Source organism: Cygnus olor, chromosome 2, assembly GCF_009769625.2.
Source record: "Cygnus olor isolate bCygOlo1 chromosome 2, bCygOlo1.pri.v2, whole genome shotgun sequence".
In the NCBI taxonomy this organism is placed as follows: Eukaryota; Metazoa; Chordata; class Aves; order Anseriformes; family Anatidae; genus Cygnus; species Cygnus olor.
Genome location: NC_049170.1, coordinates 155,122,672 through 155,129,449, shown reverse-complemented (window position 1 = coordinate 155,129,449; position 6,778 = coordinate 155,122,672). Strand labels below are relative to the sequence as shown.

The 6,778-nt window shown below is 45.6% G+C and overlaps 1 non-coding gene across 1 annotated transcript; it reads right to left on the bottom strand.

The window, feature by feature from the left end:
• Positions 1–5,064: 5,064 nt before the first annotated feature.
• TRNAF-GAA lies at positions 5,065–5,137 on the bottom strand. Its single transcript has one exon. It is a non-coding gene; the product is annotated as a tRNA-Phe (tRNA).
• Between the last annotated feature and the right edge of the window lie 1,641 nt (positions 5,138–6,778).

Sequence of the window (6,778 nt, the reverse complement as noted above, 5' to 3'; positions counted from 1 at the left end):
CACCTAGGAAAGTTTGTGTTTCCTTTTTGCTAGTGGTGGAGACATAGCTGTTATTTTATTGATCACATCCATTGGGATTTGACGACGTCCATCTTGCCATTTTATTCCTAAAAACTGGATCTCTCGTGCAGGTCCTTTAACTTTATTTTGTTTTATGGCAAAACCGGCCTTCAGAAGGATTTGGACTATTTTCTTCCCTTTCTCGAAAACTTCCTCTGCAGTGTCACCCCACACAATGATGTCATCGATGTACTGCAGGTGTTCAGGAGCCTCCCCCTGCTCCAGCGCAGACTGGATCAGTCCATGGCAAATGGTAGGGCTATGTTTCCACCCCTGGGGCAGCCGATTCCAAGTATATTGGACTCCCCTCCAAGTGAAAGCAAACTGTGGCCTGCACTCTGCTGCTAGAGGGACGGAGAAGAATGCATTAGCAATATCAGTTGTGGCATACCACTTGGCTGCCTTTGATTCCAGTTCGTACTGGAGTTCTAGCATGTCCGGCACTGCAGCACTCAGTGGTGGCGTGACTTGTTCAGGCCACGATAGTCCACTGTTAGTCTCCACTCACCATTAGACTTTTGCACTGGCCATATGGGACTATTAAAAGGTGAATGGGTCTTGCTGATCACTCCTTGGCTCTCCAGTTGACGAATTAGCTCGTGGATGGGAATCAGGGAGTCTCGGTTGGTGCGATATTGCCGCCGGTGCACAGTTGTGGTAGCGATTGGCACTTGCTGTTCTTCAACCCTCAGCAACCCCACAACAGAAGGGTCCTCTGAGAGACCGGGCAAGGTAGACAACTGTTTAATGTCCTCTGTCTCTAAGGCAGCTATGCCAAAAGCCCAGCGGAACCCTTTTGGGTCCTTGAAATATCCTCTTCTAAGATAGTCTATGCCAAGGACGCACGGAGCATCCGGGCCAGTCACAATACGGTGCTTTTGCCACTCATTTCCGGTTAGACTCACTTCAGCTTCCACTACAGTTAACTGCTGGGATCCCCCTGTCACGCCATAAATACAGATGGGCTCTGGCCCTTTACAGCTTGATGGCATTAGAGTACATTGTGCACCGGTGTCTACTAGAGCCTTATACTTCTGTGCGTCAGACGTGCCAGGCCATCGAATCCACACAGTCCAATAAACTCGGTTGTCCCTTTCCTCCCCCTGGCTGGAGGCAGGGCCCCTCTAGTCCTGGTCAGAATCTTCGTTTCTGTGTTTAAAAGACTGCCTGCTAGAAGTTGGAGCAGCAAACTTTTCAGAGAACCCCTTTCTCCCGATTGTTTTCTTTTGCAACTCACGTACCCGTGCCTCTAGGGTCTCAGTAGATTTTCCATCCCATTTTCTCATGTCCTCTCCATGGTCACGTAGGTAAAACCACAGGGTGGCGCGGGGTGTGTACCCACCATATTGTCTTCTTTGCATGGATGCACGTTTACCCCTAATAGCCGAGACACTGGTTTGTACAGGTGGGGAAGAAAATACACTCTCTTTAAGTTGGTGGACCTCTTCAAAAAGTTTCTCCAAAGTATTCTCTTTTAGTTGGTGGCCACTGGTTTGTTCAGGTGGGGGGGAACATAAATTATCTTTAAATTGGTGGACCTCTTCAAAAAGTTTCTCCAAAGTATTCTCTTTTAGTTGGTGGCCACTGGTTTGTTCAGGTGGGGGGGAAGATAAATTCTCTTTAAGTTGGTGGAACTCTTCAGAGAGTTTCTCCACAGCCGAGACGCAGGCCTGTAGGGAAGAGGAGAGATTTCCTTCGTACTCCTGGAGTTGTTTAGCCATGTCACCCACTGTGGGGTCTTCACCGTTTTTCCAGGTTATTATTGTCAATGTGCTGGCCCATGTTGATGGTGCATTCCGTACAAACTTCCGCCACAGGGGTCGAGTACACTGGACTTCATCTGGATCTGTGGATGTTTGTGCGTCGTCTAGGTCCTTATAAATTACTTCCCGTACGGCTAATTCCCTCAGGTACTGAATTCCCTTCTCCATGGTGGTCCACTTGACTGGTAGACATACAAGTTCTTCCTTGTAGGGATACCTTCCCTTCACAGCTAACAGGAGACGCCTCCAGAGACTGTGAGATCATGCTCCATCTCCAATTGCTTTGTCAATGCTTGCATCTCTAGCAAGGGATCCCAACCGCCTGGCTTCCCTGCCCTCTAATTCCACACCATTGGCTCCAGTGTCCCAGCACCGGAGCAGCCAGGTGACAAGCTGTTCACCTATACAGCGACCAAAATCTTTTCGCACATCTCGTAGCTCACGCTGGTATAGGGTTTGGGTAGTTACTGTTGATTTTCTGACATCCTCATCCTCATCTTCATCCTCCTGCACACTTGATGGCCCAGCCTCGTCTTCTCCACACCCAGACTTAGCAGAAGACTTTCTGCATTCTTTCTGCGTGGGAACGGCTGCGGGAGCTGGAACGGCTGCAGGAGCTGGAACGGCTGCGGGAGCTGGAGCCGGGACGGCTGCGGGAGCTGGAGCTGGAACGGCTGCGGGAGCTGGAGCCGGGACGGCTGCGGGAGTTGGAGCTGGAACGGCTGCGGGAGCTGGAACGGCTGCGGGAGCTGGAGCTGGAATGGCTGTTGGAGCTGGAACAGCTGCGGGAGCTGGAGCCGGGACGGCTGCGGGAGCTGGAGCTGGAACGGCTGCGGGAGCTGTCACTAGGTTGATAGTAGCATAAATTGCAGCTCGATAGGCACAAGCCAGACCCCAGCACGCCACAGTGATTTGTGTCACTTTGGAACTGCCACAGTCATGACACCTTTTTTTCAAGCACTCTACCAGTTTTTTTAGGATTTTGCAGTTGTTCAGGGGTGAATGTCCAAAACACTGGAGGTGCCCACTGCTCTAGAAACCTGCCCATATCCTCCCACACTCCCTGCCACTCGCAAATATCCCGCCTCAAGACAGATCTCCGGATGAGATTCCTAAGTAGTTGTTTAACCTTAAACAAAACCTGAAGCGCATTCAGGAGACATAACAACAAGATCATGCTGGTCTGAGTATCCCAAGGATATTCAACATCTTGGAGAGCTACCGTAACTAGCTCGGGGGATAAGAGGGTGGTGAAGGAGGAAGGGAGAGTGAACAGGTAGGAAAAAATATCTTCCCCTGTCCCCTCCAGAGATTGACTCCCTGATGAAAAAAGGCAATAGGTGTAATTGCTAATAGTTTCTGAGATATGGTTTCCGAAGTATAGAGTCGACGACAGTGCTGAGGACAAATACCAGGTTAGAGTCATGACCAGAAATCTCATCATTTCATAAGCCATCGTTACACCACACAGTACCATAACAATCTTAAACCAGGGCCCGGAAAGGATAAACAGCACGACAGGGAGCACATACAGAAAGTAACTTGCTATAAAACTCAATTTGGGAAACAGGCACAGCAGACTTGAGATTAAGGCAATTAACATTGTGACTAGCAACTATTAAGCAGGTCGAATACTTATACCAATTTTAGTTTAACACACTCTGGTCAAATCTGTCGATATCTCAACCCTTCGAGCCCCACGTTGGGCGCCAAATGGACCGTTGTGGTTTAGCCCGGCTGGCAGTCAAACACCACACAGCCGTTCGCTCACCCTCCCCCCTCCCTCTCTGGGATGGGGGAGAGAAACGGGAAAGTGAAGCCTGTGAGTTGAGATAAAGACAGTTTATTAAGACAGGGAAAAGAATAACAACAATAATAATAATAATAATAGTATTAATAGTAATAATGTGTACGAAATAAGTGATGCACAATGCAATTGCTCACCACCCGTTGACCGATGCCCAGCCTATCCCCGAGCAGCCGGCCCCCCCCTCCACCCCGGCTAGCCACCCCCTATATATTGTTCAGCATGACGTCAGATGGTATGGAATACCCCTTTGGCCAGTTTGGGTCAGCTGTCCTGGGTCTGTCCCCTCCCAGCTCCTGCTGCATCCCTAGCCTGCTCGCTAGCAGGACAGAGAGAGGCTGAAAAGTCCTTGGCTTGGTGTAAGCACTGCTCTACAACAATTAAAGCATCAGCATGTTATCAGCGCTCTTCTCATTCTAATCCAAAACATAGCACCCTGCCAGCTACTAGGAGGAAAATTAACTCTGTCCTAACTGAAACCAGGACATTTTTTATTATATTTTTTTTATTAATAATATCTGGTTCATGACATTTTAGAGTAGTCAGGGCCATAGTGGGGTTGGTTAAAAGCAGTGCTTTCCCCTACAACAGTGTGAGGGGCAGGAAAGACAGCTGGGATGTCAAAAGAGCAATTTCAGCAAATCCTGTCATCAAGTGCACCCTGCTGCTTTAAAACTAGAGAAGGGGGAAAGACCAAAAGTTTGGAGTGCTTAAGCACTTCCATGCAGTGCAAAGGCAAGGCCATCAAAGAGAAGGAGGGATTTCTCAGATTTGATCCTGGATAGCATTTTATCCAACACCAATAATAGTGAAAGTGGATAATGCATGCAAAGACATGCTGTGAAGACTCACTATCACTTTTAATCCAAGTTTTGTTACGAATTCTCACTGAAGCCCAGCAGAACACAGAATCACAGATCACTGAACGGTGAAGGTTAAAAGGAACCTCTGGAAGTATCTGGCTCAAGCAGGGACACCTATAACAAGGTGCCCTGGATGATGACCATGTGGCTTTTGAAGATCTCTAGGGAGGGGATTCCACAAGCTCTCTGGGTGACCTCTGTGTCAGTGATCACTCTGGTGCCAATGATCTGTCACCTGCACAGTAAAGTGTTTCCTGATGTTCAGATGGAACCTCTTGTTTTCCAGCTTTTCCATTAGCCTCTTGTCCTGGCTCTGGGCACCACTGAAACATGTCTGGCTCAGTCCTCTTTGCAACCTCCCTGCAAGTATTTCTAAACATTGAGAAGATTTCTCCTGAGCCTCCTCTTCTCCAGGCAGAAGAGTCTCATCTCTCTCTGCCTCTCCTCCTAGGAGAGGTACTCCAATCCTTTACTCTTGGTGGCCCTTTGCTGGTCTCTTTACAGTACATCCACATCTTTCTTTTAGTGGTAAAGGAAGAACTGAAAACTCAAGATTTTCCAGGAAGAACATTGCTGAAGCCTGGGATTGAACCAGGGACCTTTAGATCTTCAGTCTAACGCTCTCCCAGCTGAGCTACTTCAGCCCTGCCTAGATGCAACCACTCCCCAGCTCTGATGGAACATAAAGCCCTTTCAGCCCTTTCCTATTCAGACTGCTTCTGTGGACAGTTCACTCTTGTCCTATTATTGGGCAAAACACTACAGGTGGGAGAACACTCTGCTCCACTGAAATCAGTGACACCCAGCCCACAAGGAGGGTGTCTGCTGCAAGTCTGCATACACCAGCCTGCAGCTGATTCCTCAAAGGCAACTACCAACCCTGACAAGATTTTCCAGAGATATCAGAAAAAAGGCTTAAAGTTAGTATGTTTTAATTGCCAATGGAAAATATATGAAAACTGGTAAGATAGCATGGGGGCTTTCTGTGAGTAGAAAGAAAACATTTGAGAGATTCACTTTGGAAGAGGTTCAATTTGAATTTATAGTTTTTGGTTGGTTGGTTGGTTTTGGTTTTGTTTTCCTGTGAAGATTTAACCCAAAATAAGATTAGGAAATTAAAGAAGTCATTAGCTAAAATTTGTTTAATCCTTCATCCTTTTAGAGCAATAGGATTCTAAGCTCTATAACTTGGGCATTTATTTATTTATTTATTTCCCTGTGTTTTGAACTACTTCTTTTAGTTTCCTTTTAGCTTCCTTTAACAATATCTTTCTCCTACCCTGGCGTAACAACTTTTCCTTGGACCTGACAGTCAGTAATTTTAGTTTATTTTCCAAGTAGGACCTTATAAAGGTCCTCACAGTGCATCACACAATACCTGTTTTCATGTTCCACTATATCACTTCAAGTCACCTACACTGCAGTTCATCTGAATAAATTTTGACATTTCCATCTAGGACCTCATTCCATTCTATGAAAACATAAAAAGTGCTTGTAGGGTCTGAATTTAGACTTCTAAAATAGGTCATGGGAATTGTACTTATTCATTCATGGCTGTTCTCAGCTGACTACAAAGATGCCTACAGTGACTAGCACAGCTGGAGACACCTACAGTGAAGATATATATCTGAAGCTGGATGACATAAATCCCACCCCTGTTTCCTAATAAAGGCAAATTTTCAACAACAATGGAAAGTCAGATTCTCACTTGTTTAGACCCTTGTTCTGTTACTTGAATCTTGCAGAATGATTGTAAATATATGAGTACTGACTTTTATACCATTTGGGGCAAATTGAGTTATATAACAGCCCACAATGAAAAAGATTCTTTTCTGACTTGCTCAAGTAAAAGACTAAATTTCTCCCTTCATTAATAAAAAAGTATGACTGTTTATCACAACAGTTCTGTGATCCTTTTGTTGCATCCGAGCAACAGCAGACTGGGAGGCCCTGATGTGGAATTCTCAGGAATCTCAATTGCTGTTTAGAAGCTTGATTTTTATTTCACTTTCTTATTAATAAATAAATAAATAAATAAATAAATGAAAGTTTAAATAACTAGGGTAAAGGAAGAAGTAAAAGAAGAAAATGATGAATTATCTTGGAGAAGTTGGGATCCTAGCAGGACTTGGCCTACTTTCATTATTTAACAGTCAGGAGAAGATTTTCCTCCCTTATGACTCCCTCTCTCTCTCTCTCTCTCTCTTAAATGAAAAAAATAACAACAAGCAAAAAAAAAAAAAAAGCAACCTATTACTATTTTCTGTATAGGGAATGAGCTTGTT